At 38.6% G+C, this 18,835-nt stretch overlaps 1 protein-coding gene across 3 annotated transcripts in view; it reads right to left on the reverse strand.

The window, feature by feature from the left end:
- LOC146324631 (uncharacterized) overlaps positions 1–3,580 on the reverse strand; it is a 63,307-nt gene extending 59,727 nt beyond the window's left edge. For 2 of the 3 annotated variants that reach the window (XM_084720226.1, XM_084720229.1), the window contains exon 1: positions 3,490–3,580. The gene's annotated coding sequence lies outside the window, so the exon portion shown is untranslated. The remainder of the gene's footprint in view (positions 1–3,489) is intronic. The other variant, XM_084720228.1, reaches the window with a different exon arrangement.
- Positions 3,581–18,835: the final 15,255 nt, after the last annotated feature.

Below are 18,835 nucleotides of genomic sequence, written 5' to 3' on the forward strand. Positions count from 1 at the left end.
GAGCTAAAAGCGGTCACAAGTGTGGCTAAACTTTTCAAAACTCGACACAGACAACACCCACGTTGGTATATGTAGTGTGAAATGCAACATGCTTAAAGCTAATGAGTGGACCGCTTTTCATAGCCTGAAAGCTAAGTCAACCACAGCAGCTGCAGCTAATGTTAGCACGCCTGCAGCTGGCATATAAAAAAACTTTAAGTGTGGCATCGACAACTTAATCGACATCTTCAGGAGATTAATAAACTCATTGGATAAGATGCAGATGATTGGGCTGTTTACTATGACAGCTGTCCTGGTTGGTTTAGCATTTTACTGCTGTTAGCCAACACTCAGCCTCCGACTGCATCTGAAACTCCTCACAAACATATTTAGTCACCACAGCAAGTGTGAGTTGTATTAGTATGTCTGAAACCTTACTACGAAACCGATGTCTGTGATTTACTGTCTATCAGCAGGGAAATAGTAGAGTCTACAGCACAGCGGTGGTACGACGGCATCAACATAACATGAAGGATAACCCGTGTTCGCTCCACGACACAAACAACAGCATTGCTCTGGTGAGAGACTGACAGGCTGCAGATTGTAGAGACGGTTTAACGTAAAATGCACTAAATAAATAACTAAATGTTGGAAATAAATAAATAACAGCAATTGAGAAGTCTGGACTTATTTTTTCCATCCATCCATCCATTTTCTGTAACCGCTTATTCCCGAAAGGTCACAGGGGGCTGGAGTCTATCCCAGCTGACAGTGGGCGAGAGTTCACCCTGGACAAGTCGCCAGTTCATCGCAGGGCTGACACATAGAGACAGACAACCACTCACACTCACATTCACACGTACGGGCAATTTTAGAGTCACCAATTAACCTAGCATGCATGTCTTTGGACTGTGGGAGGAAGCCGGAGAACCCGGAGAGAACCCACGCACGACTGAAATTACATTTAAGCTATTATAGAGTGTGAAGTACCAAAAAACGGTACCGCAATGGATTATGCTGATCACCCGTATCTTAACACAGCAGGTCAACTGTTCTGCTCGAGCATTGGAAGTAGGCTTGGGAAGTATCTACCTTTTCATCCCTTCATACCTTCCTCACATTTCACCAGGGTATATGGTATGTATGACAATATTTATGTGAAAAAAGCTGCTGATAGAAGTCATTGTAGCGTATATGACAACGTCTAGCTTACAATACTTTGTGTCTGAAATGCACTTCTTGGACAAGTCTTACTGGGTTTCAATACTTGGCCTACAGATTAATGAATACATAGGAAACAAATGCCTTTATTCCATAGATTCTTGAAATAAAGTCCTTAAGTCAGCTGAGAAGTCCATTTTTTATCTGACATAATTTTAAAACAAAAACCCTGTTAAAGTGTGTTAAATATGTAAAGTTACATAACAGCCGCGTACGTGATACAACGTTAGTACTAAAAGATGGAGGCTAAAGCTAGCTTACATCTCAGCAAACATTGGTCAGATTGTGAAATACCACATGTATATGAATATGAAAGAGGACAGAAACACAATTATTAACATGGGAAAGTGAAGCACACAGACTCGATTAGTGCAGCGGATCTTGAGACAGGTCACCCATCCAGACCAGCTGGGCCAAGATGACCCCAGGAAGAGCTAAGATAACTCAGCTTAGACCTCCGTGTATGAGCAGCATCGTCGTCGGCCCACTTTGATTCTGCATCTGTCCACATCCTCCTCCTCAACCCCCCCACATAACAAATGCAAATGCAGTGGTATCTAACAAGTTTGTCTAGCGGTAACGTTACTGCAGCTAGCAAGCTAACGTTACATCGCCGGACTTGCTAACATTTACAGCTTACATTAGAGCAGGTTAAAAGTTAAAAACTGAATCCATTCCCCACGTGTGCCTTCTTGTGGTTCACATTTTTGGGAGACTACAAAACAGACGCCACCGTCCAGACTCTTGAAACACCTGGGGCACGTTCAGTCTGAAAACTTTGCTCACCGTTTTGCTACCGTTTCTGGCACGTTTTCACAACAGTCTGCAAAGATGTGCAATGGCCTTTGACACTCGTTTTCGTTTAGTTGGTGGGTGTGCCACAGGTGTTATCCAGTCAGCATATAGGCATATATATAAACACCACTGTATTAAAAGAAAGGTGCTGGAATGCAATGCCCTTCCGCACACAATGACGTTCAACACACCACCGATTCTGATATGATAAATATATGTTTTGTTACATTTTGTCAGGGCAGAACACGGCCCTGAGTATCACTCATCTTAGAGCCCTATGTACTGGACCTTGAGATCTGTGCCCAAACCGGACAGAACCTGAGAGAACCAGAAGGAACCAATGGGTTCAAGTCGCGTCGAGTCTTATTTCTCACATATTTCATGGGCTCACGTCGGGTTCAGGCTGTGCTACATTCAGTAATTTATTTCCTCCTAAGCTTAGTCTAATTCCCTACATGTATTGTCCCTGTCACTAAAACTCCTACTGTTTGGTGCACAGAGGGAAGAAAGAAAAAGAAAAATTTCGGGCTGTAATCAGGTTCAGGCTGAAATAGTCTAATGAAGGTTGTGTTTCAGACAGAATTTTGTCGGCATTGGGCCTTAACAGGCTCAACATTTCAGACATAATTAAAGCGCTACCATGCACAGGAACAACATGACCAGAAATGCAAAGCTTGACAGGCCTGCAGTGCCTGAGTTACAGATTGGACAGTTCCGGTTTGGAGTCGGGGCTTAACAAAGGGTCAACTGGATTGGTAGAGTAGTTTGAATTGGTATAAAACAACGTGGAAAAAAGTTTGTGGCTGGATTATATTTTGATATAATGTGGCAATGGACCAGAAATGGCCCCCGGACCAGCAGTTTGAGACACCTGGTATGGGCTAGAGGCTATATTATGGGCTGTAGTCAACTATGTCATTATAAATAATAAAATATACAGCAGGCTACAGGTCATACAATTGTCTAAAACAGGCTTAAACAATACCCTCTAATTAAATTATCTGTCTAATCAAATACACCATACAGTGGGAATAACAGTACAGAAGCTGCATCAGGCCTACACATAACCATGCTACAGCAATAAGATCAATACACCATCAATAATCAATAATCCCACTGATGATTATCATAGATGGGGCTCTCAATGAGCCTCTATATGAATATCTATATGATTTTTTAGGTTTCAGTCTCATTCTGTCCGCGGTGGTTCCGCATTATGTGACAGGAAAACCAATTAACCGTCACAGCTAATTAACGATGCAAGAGCGCGCGCTCACACATGAAACCACCGCCATGAAAAACAAACACAGCAGATTTAATACAGCTGGTAAAAATCATCAGGGCTCAAGTTGATCTTTTCTGCCGCCTGCGGACATTCAACCACAGCACGAACACACACACACACACACACACACACACGGTCTGACACACACCGAGCTGCTGTCCTGCACAAACACAAGGCTGCTTAATGAAGCTTTGACAATAATAATTCACCTGTGGTTCGGCGTCGTCCTCTGCTGCGGAGTAACAATAATCCTCATCACACCATCACACACAGTCTCTGTCATGAGGAGGCTGCTGGGAGCTGTGGCCGCAGACGGCTCCAAAGATCCTCTATGTACAGAAGGATACATCACTCTGTCGGTGCTTCTTTTTCCTAACCTTGATTTTAATTGCTAATAATTTGCTTTTTCACAGCAGAACCTGTAGTGTAAATACAGGTGTTGCCAGTGATACTAATTAATGTTCAGTTTCATTCAGGTCAGTTAATCTGCTGCGGGACCTTAATTAGTATCATTGATAGTAGGGCTGTACAATTAATCAACAACATTATCAACATCGCAATATGGGCGAGTGCAATATCCAAATCACATCACAGTTTTCTCAAAAGTTTGTGAGAAAACAGCATTAAAGTCATTTTTTGTTTTTCGTAAATTACGTTATTGATAGTTCTGACTAGTTAAGTAGTTGTTTTTTCCTAACAGGATGGGAGGCCCCTTATATAAGCCTGTGACTTCCTGACCTTTTTTTTTTTTTTTTTTAACTTATTTTCTTTCATTGTTGTTTCATATGTGTGCAAAAAAAATATTTTTCTCTGGATGACAGAGAACATGATTGTTCCGTACAGACTAATGTCACATCATCACGATTTTAACTGATATGTAAAAATGATCATTCATTTCAGTTTCAATCAAAAGGATCATAATCTGATTTTTTTTTTAGCATACCTTGCAGCCCTGTGTTTACACAACTATTTATATCAGCATGGGTGCTGTGAAAAACATCCATAAAACACCCTTTACAGAAAAATGACAGCATTTTAGGAAATTTATCATCATTTATCATCAGATAATAAAATGAATATACATTTAATCTGTGTGGTCAGTACAGAGAGAGCTAGTTAAGCTAGTTTAAAGACAGGAAGTATGAGAACTGCTAAACTCTGTTAAAAGTAAGAGATTTGCCTCCAACAACTGAGTACGAAACTCAATCCTTGACCAAAAATTTTTACTTACCAGCTTTCTTCAGCTTTTCAAGCTTTTTCAAACACATACATCAGATCAGCAATACATCCTCCAGCCTGAGTCGGCAAGGCCACGCCCCTTTCTGGAGGAAAACTCAAGGTAAAAGCTGTGCTGCTGTAAAGCAAATAAACATGCAAATATATCATGATATCTGGTTCCCCACCAAAAATAGAGCAGCGAGAATATCTGAGCCTTCAGGGGACAAGAATTCACCCCTCGATAAGTCCCGCCTTCCTTAGTTACTGTTGCTATGCCTGCCAAGCTTTCCATTCTGGCACTGCATATGTGCAGATTATGTTGATAATGGAGAGAGATTTAACATCAAGATTGGATAGTAAGTAAACAGGAGGTCTGTGATTCTTTAGAGAAGAAAACAAAGCTGTGGATAATGTTAGTAATGGCTGATGTAGGCTAATGCTAATGCTAATGCTAATGCATCAGCTGAGATATCTGTCTCCAGCTGACATTTTAATATTTCCATCTTACATGTTTTAAAACAAGAACCCTGTAAACTAACAGCTGCATGCATGATTTATCGTTAATGCTGAAAGGCAGGGAAAAGGAAGCGCAGGGTTTAGGTTAAGTGCAGTGGCCCTTGAGACGGGTCACCCAGCTGGACCACAATCGAAGAAAGCCAGGATAAGAGCTAAACTAACCCAGGTTAGATTGATTCTCCATCAGCCCACATCCTCCTCCTCAAACCCCTACAGAACAAATGAAAATTGTGGTATCTAACAGGTTTGTCTGGAGGTTAGTAAGCTCCAACCTTAGACTAAAAACAAACTTTGAGAAATAGCTCACGTTTGTCTGTCTTAACTTGATGATGTGTCATGATCGATCTGGTGACATTTAAACATAACTGACCCCTGAAAATATGCATTTTAATCCAACGTCTTTCAGTGAATTGTTGAGCATATTTTGATTAAAAAACACACACAAAACAAAAAAAGGCTTTGTAAATGGTCATAAATTGAGACCCTGCAGCTATAAATTAGAAGCCAGTCAGAGGTGTCGATCAGATTGGTTGCAAATTCAAGACTTTATAGTTGCAGTTGGGACTGAAATGCACATTGGGAATCATAGTTGAATTATCTCCTTCAGTTTTTATATTTACAGTCTTGTACCTTTTAATTTTTTTTAACATGAACCAGACATATGTTTACAGTTGTTGACCTTTTTAATTGTTGACTCAATTCAAGTCCAGAGGAGACTTCCAGAAATTTGTATGCTGAAATTACTCCACTACGGCATGAGTGTGATAATGATGGTCTAACACATGTTAATAAAACTGTTTCTGAAGGTGTTTGAGAGGTTATATATTAAATAATCAATCTATCATTTATTCAGTAAGAGCAGAGCTGTGAGAAGAGGCTGAAAACAGCTGCAGAGTGAGAGCTCATTGTTTTTCACTACTCTCTGATGGCTCTGTTCATCAGCATCCTGCATGCACTTCAGTTGCTGCACCTGCAGCATGCTGCCTCCTCCTCATCCTCCTACACCTCCTATTTTCCCTCCTTCACTTTTTCCTTCTCGTCTTACTCCCATCTCTCTTTACCTCAGTCTCTTCCTCCTCCTCTGCTACTGCTGTCCCTCCATCTTCTCCTCATTTTCCTCCACCTGCTGATCCTCCTCCCACCTTCTGTCCTCCTTTTACACCATTCTCTTCTCCCTACCTTCCTTCCCTTTTCCTCTTTCTATCCCTCCATCCTCAATATCTTTCTTTTCTCTTCCCCCATCTCTTCTATGAATTCAGGTTACCTTCAATTGGAACAAGTAGAGAAAATTAGCAGGAGAGGAAGAACTGAGACCATAGGAGGAGATGAGAAAGGGAGGTAGGCTGGAACAAAAAGGAGCAGAAAGGAGAATTGGAAGAAGAGACTTGGAGGATGAAAACGAGGAGAGGAAGGAGATTTTTTTTTTTTTCTGAGAGTGTCAGAAGGAGACCGGCTGCTCTAGTTTCTGCTCTGACGTCAACCGGAGGCTCGACGCATAAAGATGACGCCACACATGGAAACCAGAATCCCACCATCCGCCATTTTGGAGCCGATTAAAAGAGGAGGAGGAGAATGAGAGTAAAGACTAGAGACTCAACAGATTATCACTGAAATAGTGGACACACCTGTTCTGATGTGACATTAAAATCTGTGAAACATCTGTATACAAGCCTCTGTAAGAGAGAGAGAGACAAGGTTTACTACTTTGAAGGGTCATGAGCATAAGATACAATTTGTTCCCATGTATTTTGGGGGTTAATTCATGCACACAAGATTATATGACACCTTTTAAAACAACGTTACAAAGTGCTGTAGCCTATTATGTAACAAGATACCAAAAATACATGCAGTACGAACCAAAAGGTGCCCACTTTGTAGATCTAAAATATCAAAAACAAAAATCTTTTGCACATTTGTACATTGACAGGAGAAGAGCATGGGTTGACCATGAAAAGCAAAAAGATTCTTGCATACTGTCTTCTATACTTGCAAGCAAAGGTTTAATAATAACAATGCTGTTAAATCTTTGATTGCAAGTGCAGAAGACAGTGTGCAAGAGTCTTTATGCTTTTAAGAATCTAAAATACAAAACATACATTTTGTGCTTACTATATAATCCCATATTTCATATTTTTGATGTCTCCAGTATTAATCTACAATGTAGAAAAATAATTTTAAAAAACTGTGACTGAGAAGATGTGTCTAAACTTAAAAATATATAAACATAGATATGCCCACGCACACAAATACACACATCCATTGCATGCATGCACGCATACATGTATATATTTACACATATACCTTTACATTAATCAAAATGTGGGGAAAAATGTATGTTGTGTGCAATGCACATGCAATGGTGTTTCAGTGTTTTGATGTAGTAAAACATGGCCTCTATTTTAAATTCTCTTAATAGCCACTACGGGACGTATTTTTCTTTATTTTTTTTTTTTTGTTTGTTTTTTTTTTATTAGGGACATTTAGTCTGTCAAAGTCAGATTTCTCCATGCCGTTCCTAAACACATCAGGACGTCAATACCAATGATTTGTGTTGGTGAAAAGTCCTGAGCAGTAAAATCAGTGAGGAAAATACAGGCAGAGGGCTGCAGAGTCTTTGAAAGGGTTTATGTTGTCTGAGTCTATACATTGTTTTCTTTAGGAAAATGTTGTAGATTATACATAAAAAAGAAAGAAGCTGATGACCTAAAAATCTGAAATGGTGTAACTTGAAATCATGAAACCTAAACTGGGATATGTTGTTAATGGTTTCTAAAGCCTTGTCTTTAAGCATAATATACAACAAAAGCTGTGTAAGGAGGAAGGAGGGAGGAGAATCTGATCATGTTTCACGACTGCAGACAGAATTTATGATTCATGCTGATACTCGTTGGGAATATAATTACCAAAAAAAAGGTGCACACGTCATTAATGTAAAGTTCATTGACACAGTTTGACAGAATGAAAAGGCAGTCATTTCTGGAAAGACTGTTGAACCAGCTGTTCACCACAGTCATGTTACATTCACTGTAATTTTGCTTTCCTATAAGTGCTATCTTTGGTTCTTTTCTTTTCATAACCCTCCTCCTCCTCTCTCTGTTCTGTTCTCTAACTCCCTCCCACTCCCTCTGTCGGAACTGATTAGAAAGATAATATTTCAGATATCAATAAAATCTAACAACCCTTACAACAAGATGCAGTTTTACTGAGGTCTCAAAGAAGGGAAGTAAGAGACAGTGAAAAGAAATCAAAGTTTAAACACTGAGCGGTTCATCATCCTGCAGAGCTGCAGCTTTCCTCACGCTGTTAGACTGTAGTTTGTCCTCTGGGTCAGCAGACACCTGGTGCTGTGGTCACACCTCCGCCGGGTACAAACTGAATCAGGTCAGCTGCTGCCACCACAGATGTATTACAATGCACTAGATACAGCATGCAAAGATGGCGCCCATTCAGTCCAACAACAGTTGCTCGCCTGGTGCACGAGCCATAAAAGTTTTCTAGCTTCCAGGTTGACTTGCTGGATATACAGCCTACTGAATATGTTTTTAAATCACTTTTCTCAACTTGAGGAAAGTTTTACAAATATAACACCTCCATATATAATGTAGCAAGACTCCAAAATTATGTAAAAAAAACAAACAAAAAAACACTGCAAGATGAAAATGACAGATACAATGTGAAAGACGTAACAAGATAAAAAACGATGTAAAAAATGTACTGAAACAAAACCATATAACAATACACAACAAGATGAAAATGAGGTAAAACATAACAAGAAGAAAACATCATAAAAGACGTAACAAGGTTAAAATGATGTAAAAGATGTGACAGAATGAAAACAACAAAAAAAAAGACACAATGTAAAAGATGTAAATGATGTAAAAAAAAATATATAAAAGATGAAACAAGACAAAAACAACATAATACACAGCCAGAAGAAAATGACGTGAAAAACTGTCTGTCTGGAAAACTTCAAATTTCAGCAAACATCGAGTTTTTTGTTTTGTGAAAATACATGTTAAAATATTACAGACTGCACCTTTATTAACTATGTTTTATTGTTTAGTGATGCTCTGAAAGCCTTTTCAGAGGGATTTCCTGTGATTTAATACACTGAATATCAGCTCAGATGACTACGAGCTCACAGAAGCTTCAGTATTATCATACAGTAATATCATTATCAGTTTCAGCTCTCCGTCCTCCTCTGCACGTATTTATAACAGCAGAGAGTTCAGGAAAGTATAATTAGTTGGAGCGATTAGTGGGAGGACGAGGTGTGTGTGTGTGCGTGTGTGTGGATTTGATGCCATAATTTATATATTGTTGTGTGTGTAGGTGTGTATTGTGTTTGCATATTATAATGTGTGTGTGTTTGTCTTCTGGGACATGCAGATGCAGAAAAAAGGAGCATCACAGCTGTGATTAAACCTCCTACTAATTTAAGTGTATGTGTGAAGAGATTGATGTGTCTGTACAGAGAACTCCATGTTCATGTGTGGGCGACTGTCATGTGAAACTGCGCAGTATGTGTGTGGATGTGCTGTTCATATGGAGAACGCATTTTAAAAGACTACTGCCTCTGGAGATTTATTCGGAACTTTTTTTCATATTAGGAAATATTGTGCTGCTTTCACTTTTGCCCTGAACCTACATGAGCAAAAGATGAGGGGGCTTAAAAACATCTTGTGGTATCGTGTTAGAAGAGCTAAGTTAGTATAGTTTATGTTGCACTGGCTGTTTTTAATTGCATTTTCATGCTGACAGAGGAACAGAAAGAAACAACAAAAAAAGGAAAATAAAATTAAAGCAAAAACATGAGAAAAAGAAAAGGAAAAAAACATAAGAGTCTGGTTCTGGTAAGAGTCCCATTCTCTCTGACACAGTGAATCAAATTTTCTTGAAATGTAACACATTTCCTAATTCCTCAAATATCGGAGGCTTCTCAGATTTCCAGAATTGTGGCAGCAGTTTTCTGGCTAACAGTGTGGACAAAGATATGTCCTGCAGTAAGAGGGAAACTAAAACAGTCAAACAAATGAGGCTGGAAAGTTTGTAGTCAGTGTAAGGATCACTGAGACACAATATCTTGATCTTTTGAACATTTCACACAAACAGATGAGGCATCTTTGAATATCTTTTGCAAGCTGGTAGTGCACAACTTGCCCAGCATTTATCAAACTACTGTGGTAGTAATGAACTTTGTGTGTGGATGTTTTAAATGACCCTCAATGGCTTAATCTTTGGATTATGCCTTCAAATGTGTTTTATTTTGAATTCTAATTTAATTTCTTTATTCTGTGGCCTCGTGCCTGTATGACCGAATCACAGCCGTGCTGATATTCAGTCCAACAGCACTCCCCGTCATGTGATATTGCTTAAACGAGGTCACATAGACTTTTATCAAATACATCTGTACTTTACTTTTAAACAACTTTGTTGTACCTTAAACAAGTTAGTGTCCGAGCTGCCTTAGAAATTTAATTTGAGGAAATTTTGTAATGATTCAAATCAAATTAACTTTTCTAGCCAGATAAACTTGATATTAATTCATTTGTAATTCATTTTAAGTTAAATTAACTTGAATAAACAAAGACTGTATATTTACATTAATTTAATGAGAAAAGATGAGTTGATTCCACTAAATTCCTGTAAGATTTTCTGCAGTTATTTTGGTACTTTTACTTAAAGCTACAATAAAGAACATTAATATTTTATTGATTTTGGAGGCCCTTGTGGACAAAAGTGTCAGGGTTTCCTCCACCATAACTGAGATGGTTTCATAAGTTAAAAAGTAAAAAAACAAACAAAAAAACATCTTTAGTCTGTTTACAGGAGCAATAATTATGCATTTTTAAAAATGAGTCCTACAGTCCACATAGCAAGTTGAAGCCATAGACTTTAAATAGGTTGACATCCCATTTAATATACGATGGAGGCGAGTTGTTGCCCCTCTGCCCCCTCCTTCCCAGACATGAAGAAGCTCAGGCAGGCTGCAGGAACACAAGACGAGCACAACATTGTAAACTGACGATAACAAACGACGACGAGGCCTCTGCTGTAAGTTGATCAGCTGTTTATAACTGTCAGCTGTCTGTCAATGTAAAGTTAAGCCTGAAAACAAAAGCCCACTGCTCTGAATGTACACACTCTGGAGTTCATTGACTGCCTGCCAAACTCCATTTACATTTTGCTCAATTTAACTGTTATCAACATCTATACCTTCTAAAAGATCATTAATGATTTCTTACAACTCACAAACAAACACTAACTCATTCTGCAAACATTCGGCATTAATTTGACCTTTGGCCCAGAATGCGCTGATTCGATTTAACATGTTTCTTTAATTGCTGATGACATGTTATGTTCATTTTATGATTTATTCCAGTCATTACAGATTTCTCCTTTAAGTAAATAATCTGAGAACCAGATGCTATACATTTTATATAATGTGAAATATCCATAAAATGTCACTTGGTCATCAGTTTACTCAGTGATAGAAAAGGAGTCCTTTAAGAAAAAAGGCTGGGAATCACTGAATTAGAGAGCAGAGGAACATCAGATGAAAAGGACACTTTGGACTCTAAAGTTGTGTAGCTGCCTCCCCTGTACACCTATACACGTGAACCTGCCTCTGAGTGTGTGTGTGTGGAGGCCGAGGTGTCCTCCGCTGCCCTCCATGTTAGCAGATACAGCAGTGTTGGTTCATCACTTGTGTGCTGTTTGCTAATGCAGCTGCACCTCTGAACTGTGATCGGTGTGTGTGGGCTGCAGAGCTGCGAGCTGTGTGGGAGAGCAGCACAGCGAGATCACTCTCAACATCCAAGGCTAAATGTACAGCAGATATGCACCGGCTTTATACACTCATTTTCTCATCACATTCTCAACAAATACATGCGTCCTGTTTCGGAAAATAAAACTGTAGCTGTTGGTGTGGTGTTGAAAGTCAGTCTCCGGTTCTATGAAACACACTGAAAGATGAGCCAGATCAGATCTTCAGTGTTCTTTCTGTTCGAATGTGTGTGTGATATATTAGCAGCTATCATGGCTAACATAATTAGGCAACGCTCCGAAAATAAGTGGTAATTCCCCAATATCTTGAATTTTTTTTTATGAGAAATTGCCCACAAATTACTACAGATTTCATGGTTAATTATGTGATAATTAGCAAGTAATGTTTTCATGTAGTCAAAACAACGTGTTTGAATTTACCAACAAATTAGCCCCAAGTGATGTTTTCATTCATCAAGTAGTAATGGTACTTGCTAATTAGCACTTTTACCATGAAAGAAAGTTCCAAATATGTCAAATAGTAATTACCACCTACTTGCATGAAAACAACACTTGCAAATTATTGCATACTTACTATGAAATTTGGGGGCAATTTTAAGGTAAATTCAGAGAAATTTAAAATATGTTGCTTTGGAATTACCATCAACTACATGAAAAGATACTTACTAATTATCACATACTTGTCTATGAAATGAAAAGGCAATTTGCGGGTAATTTCGAGGAAATTTCAAATATATTACTTGGTCATTACCACCTGTGTACTATGAAATTATGGAACCTTGAAATTGAGGCCTTACCCTGAATTATGCAAAATGCCATTTGGAAAAACACGCTACATTTCTTTTGTGAAAAATTTGCATATACTGGTTTTTAAAGTAAGTGTCATACATGTGCACTGGTCATCTGGTGAAGCCCACAAACACACTGTATGATGAGAGCAAAGGGGTTTTCCATCATTCAGCTGGTGATGAAATATGAGTTTAAGTGAAAAAGCCTGTCTTGAATTAACCTCAGCTTCCACTCCAAGGTTTAAGCCGTTCCACTAACACTATTTAGTCCAGTCAATGTTAACCTGAGCCAGACTTAAACAGGTTTGCATCGTGAGCGAGCACAGAAACAATAAACAGCACAGAACAGCTGACTGTCAAACAGAGGAAACTTTGTCACAAAAAGAAGAGAAAACGAGAGCAGTCTTCTTCTCAGTGGCAAAACAAACCCTGCAGATCGAACTATATGAAGAATATAAAGGGTTTGTCATGGAAAAAGGTCAGTACTGCCACCATTAACAAAACGAAAGAGATGACATGGCAAAAAAATGCAGACAAACTAAATGCTAAGTTAGTATGATCCTGGGGCGCCGCCACCCCGTCCCGTTAGCTTGGCAGAGCGTCGGCTCCATGCACTGAAGACTCAGCAGCTGCACAAGTTCGACACCAACCTGAGGCCAACCGACACGTGACTTTCTCTCTCTCTTATTCCTCCTTTTCCTGTGTATCCTCAACTATGCTACATAGCAAAAAAGGTAAAAAGTCACAAAAATTATTTTTAGAAAAGTTATACAAGCCCACTTATCGTTTCATTTGTAGTTTTTAATAAATGTTCTGTACATCCATACACCTTGCTGCAGGACCTGAGTCAGTAAGTATATTGATATTACCACCTACGCACTCAGCTACTCTCGTTCATGTTCGGTTTACAAGTGTCCTCTGCTCACTGGCATTCAAAGTCAGAAACTGGACAGGAAGCAGAAAAATCTTCCTTCTTCTTACAAGTAAACAGCAGAATGTCATGGTTTGGACTTTATTTATTTATTTATTTATTTTTGTCTTCACAGCTTGAACAAAATGAGCGAACGACTAAACAACTTGAAAACTGGCATGGTTTTTTCTTCAATTATAAATGTTGAGCTTGTAAATAAACAGGTTTACTTCATGTCAAATTACATGTCGGTTTCTGAAAGACAGTAAAGACCTGATTTGAACTTTTTATGTTTAAATTAATAAGTTTTTTGGAATTAAGTGAAACACGTAAATTCATGCTTGGTCCCCAAAACATCTGAACTGTCCACCTGGACAGAAGTGATGAGAGCACAAAAAAACACTTGAGGGATATTCAGACTGAGAAAATGGATCTGCAGACTTTCCCCCCTCACTTGCTTCTCAGGGCTTCTGAACTTTTTCCCCCCAATCTTTATTTTTGGCTTGTTGTGCCTTTTATTGTTTTACTGATGCTGTGTGATTATAAACAGTTTATATATTCTTTTTAATGTTATTGTTTTTGTGTGGACCCCGGGAGGACTAGCGACCACTTTGTAGCAGATAACAGGGATCCACATAAAGAATAAAGAACTGAACTGAGTTCAAATGTCATTTTTATTCTGATGTATTTTCTTTTCAGTGTGCAGCTTCTGAAAATCTCAGAAAATCCTGAGCTGCTGATTTGTAAAAAAAAAAAACCCTCTAGTGGAGAAAAGATAAAACTGCATGTTAAAAAAACAGACATTTTGGTTTATATCTTGGTCAGCAAGATAAAAGCCTTGGGTTTTCTGCTAGAACTGTTGCAAGAAAACATAAAATGGTGTTAGATTCAGTAGAGAAATGTTCTGGCAGAGAATCTAACAGAAGAGGAGGGGAAGAGGCGAAGGAACCAAAAGAGGAAATAAAGGGGGAGGGGGGATAGAAAGATGAAGGAGGCAGGAGGAGGAAATAAGAATATAAGACAGGAAGGAGAACTAACAGGTGTAATCCAGGAGGAAAGTAACATCATGTTTGGCTTCAGCCTCCCAACCAATCATCAGCCGTCCTCTGCTTCCTACACACCTCTTACCATAAATACTCTCAACACTGCATGTATAAAACATCAGGGCATCATCTTCCTCACAGAGACGCACCACACACACCAGCTGCTCTCCAGTTCATCTCACACACTGGTCTGTCCTGCAGGACTCAGGGACTCTGCTGTGCTGTGCTGCACTCTAGTGGACAAAATATAAAACTGCATATTAAATAAAGGCCAGTTTGGTTTTTGTTACTCTTCACCAAATAAAACCAAGGAAGACTGTTAATGAATATACAGAACAAACACCTTCCATTTTATATTAACAGTATAATGTGTAAGTATTTTGCTGTTGCATTCACATGACTATGGAATAATCAGAAAAATCAGCTCTCAACTGAGAACATTCACATGAAGTCACTGAATGACTCGAAAAAGTTGACAAAGTTTTACTGCATGATATGTCAATAAATGTGTGGTTGATGGTAAGAAACTTTTATTATTTCATGAATTGCCAGATCTCGACATATAAGTCAGTTACTGAATGCAAAATCTGTCATGTTTTGTAATTAGTTACGTAATCTATTGGATTACAAAAAAACGGAATTTAATCTACTTTTGGCTTTAAAATCGAACATTTTTCCTCCTTAAAGTGACAACAAGTACTGTTACATAAACGTACTGGTGCTAGAAAAGTAAAGTAAGTAAGTAAACATTCTTCCAAAAAAACTACTGCCACTAGTATTTATTACATTTTAACTGGTGATGTTTAAAACATTATCAGTAGCAGGATTCAATCAAAGGGATTTGTGTTCGTCCAAACCTTCTGTCTAAATGACTCCAAACTCCTGCTCTGTTCTGCTGCTTTCTGCTCACATTCACCTCTTTTTCTTCCTTAACCAGTGAAAAAGGTGCTTGACTTTGTCCCCTGATCTGGAAAATGCTGTTTTTTTCACTGTGAGAAAATAAATTACAGTGTATTAAGTCCCTTCCCTCTGCAGGTTGAGAGTTACTGATGTTAAAACACAAACTCTGCTCTGCTTTGAAAATGGCCGATGGTCCAATAAAGGCAACACGTTTGGTGGTGGAGCTGAAAAATTGAGAAGGAGCTCAGTCCTGTTGTCCAGTACTTATTAAAGTGTGTCTGGTGCAGTAACTTCTTTTTAACACAAGGGGGCAGCAACACCATTCAAACTCACCAGCAGAGAGAGAGAGAGAGAGAGATAGAGAGAGAGAGAGAGAGAGAGAGAGAGAGAGAGAGAGGGAGAGAGAGAGAGAACTGAAGGATGCTGCTGTCAATGAAATCAATCCAGTTACATCACAGTACCTGCACTGGTCTTTTCTCTTTCTTCACTGTCATCCTATAATGTAATAAACAACAAGAGCAGATGATTGGAACAAAAGTTCAAATAAAAAAAAAGGTGGACTTCATTCAGACATTTTTTTTAGGTCAAAATCGTCAAGATTGCAACTGAAATATTAATTGATTTGTGTTTACTCTCTACTGCAGCACTTCTGATCAATTATCAGATATTTATAGTGTTAAAAATACAAGTGACACTAAACACTCACATGAGCCACAACAGGGAAATCAGACCTGTGACCTTCAGTGTGTTTGAACATGGTGTCAGCTCATTGTCAACATGTTATGTTTTTTTTTAACCTAGACTTCAGTATTTATCATCGAGCTTTGAGAAGAAATTTGGTTTCCTGAGAGCCTTTACTGAATAATCTGCAGAGAAAACAAGTATATGTGAGCTAATGCAGTGGTTTTTATATGATTTACTCACCTGCTTCTTAGTTGTTCAATGCCAAAGACCCAAACACCTGCTGCAAAGCTCCAGGAACGTACCATTGTAACGAGTGGAGGGGGCTAGTAGAGGGAGATTGGACTGCTGATTGGATCACTGTGAGATATTAAAACAATTACAGGGATCTGTTTTCATGTAAATACTCTTTATCAGCATTCTATCTTTGCTTTTTTTTTGCTTTCTTGTAATATTTATAACATTATATATGGCCTTGGTTTCATCCCACATGGTACCTTCCAATCATTACCTGCAGCAGAGAGAGTATAAAGGCACACAGCTGGTTCCAGAGGAGATCGGTGTCTGTCTTGGTGATATACGGGATAGATCAACAGAGAAAAACATGTTTTCTGCAGGCCTTGTTTCTGTTTGTTTTGTTTTTCCTTTTTTTCAGCTTTGTTTGTTTTTTCCATACGGCTCTTACTTTCCTACTTCCGTATGTCTGATATAAACTACCTGTTTAACCCTTGATTTCTTTAAAATTGGATGAAAGAAGGTGAGGAAGGGATGCTGGGAAGATATAGAACGATACATGTGACTTGTACTTGGTATTACACTGCTTTGTTTAATGACCACTGCATCTTTAAGTTAAAAAAAAGCAATAAAATATTACTTAAGATGAAAAATAAAAAAAATAAAATGTCTTAAATATGTCTTACTTGCTTTTATTATAAGCTAATGATGCTCAGAAGATAAGAATGGTCAAAAAAGTTCAGTTAGTACTCAAGAAATATCAAAATCTAATGCACATATTGATCAAGAAAATTCCTGATCATTTTTCAGCTGATGAACTCTTGACCCTGTGACCTCTGCTCCGCAGCCGCCTTCAGGGCGAGTCAATATAATGTAAGTTAGAATTCATGGTGACAGAGATGTCAAACGTATTGACTAGTTAGACCTCGTCAGGAGCCACATCGTCCCTTCTGATCCGTTAAGGCGGTCCGTCGATCTTCAGGAGATTTCTGAACCCAGAGCGTGTTCACACTGACACCTCAGGCAGTGATTGGTCAGTTGGAAGCAAAGGAACTAACCAAACACAACAGGGAATATTAAATGATTCCTAAAGCTGAAGTGGATTTAGTCTGCTGCTCCTTAAAGGGACAGTTAACCCCGAAATTCTAAATATATTTTTACTTTTCTTTCTAGTAGAAAGAAAGTAGTTTCAGTAGATTCTACCAAAGAAAAAAGTAGTTCTTGCATGAAACTGCTCACGGCAAGGTGTGTGGATTACTTTGAGTGACTGGGTCATGATTTCAATAAAGAGACATTGCTGTTGACTTTTTCAAATGTATGTTTTTTAACCACAAGCCGAGTGCCATTTAGTCGCATGAATTTAGAGAGAAGGCACGGCTGATATCTCCAAAACCCTGCAGCCCACACAAAATGAGTCAAGAAAGATAGATAGCACAACCAGTAAGAGGAAAAATGTGTATTTTCTGATTTTTGGGTGCTCTCAACGGCCTGGGACCATCCTACATCAGAGACCCTCCATTGTTTTATGTTCCCTGAAGACCTCCCACCTGTTCTACAGTGGTAGAGATGTATGTGTATGTGTATGTATATACATATAGTATTTTCCCATTCTTGTTCCTAGCTTTTAATATATGAAGCACTTTGAGCTGCATGGTTTGCATGAAAGGTGCTCCATAAACAAAGTTTATTATTATTATTATCATTATTATTATTAACTGTGCCTTTAAAGCTATATTTTTTAGCGCAGGATGTTCTAAAAGAGGCTCTTCAGCCTCAGACAGTCGATTCTCTCCTCCTCGCTCTCCTCGGTCCAGTCAGATCATCAGTCAGTGATGTTGTTGTTTGATTAACTTCTCGTTCTTAACCCTTTCATATTCAGGTGAGCAGCCTGTTGAAGCACACTGCACTAAAGCACCAAATAAGGATTAATCCACTTACACCTGGCACTGAAAACACTGATGTTTTTTATTTTTTTTGTCATTTCTTGCCTGGTGTTTGTTTGCTACAACTTGCTGAACAATCTTTAATACTCAAACCAATCAGAGGCAAAGAAGGGTGAGTCTTCACCATCCTGGGAGAAGAAAAGTGCTTGTATATCACATGTGGTTTTCGTTCAGGTCTTCAGCTGCCTGTCCCTCTGTCTTCTCTCCCCTCTCTGTGACCCCTGGATTCTGTAGATCTGCAGATACCAGGAGGACAATTAACAGGATTTACTCCTTTCAGCATTAAAGCCCATCGACTCACACTCTCGTTTTCATTATGCGCTCACAGAGATTTTTTTTAAAAAGTCTCCTCACATAAATAGAACTAATCATTCAGCAGGACTCATTTTAAAATATCTTCATGTGCTCATATCTTCAGATCCGTTTCTGAAAGAAAAGAGAAAAAACGAATCCATGTTTGCTTGTTCAATAAGTCTGATTCACTCTGAGATATAATTTAAAGGTAAAATAGAAAAAATTAATTAATTGTTATTATT

The sequence above is a fragment of the Lutjanus erythropterus genome, chromosome 6 (assembly GCF_056507025.1).
Source record: "Lutjanus erythropterus isolate fLutEry1 chromosome 6, fLutEry1.hap2, whole genome shotgun sequence".
Taxonomy (NCBI): Eukaryota; Metazoa; Chordata; class Actinopteri; order Lutjaniformes; family Lutjanidae; genus Lutjanus; species Lutjanus erythropterus.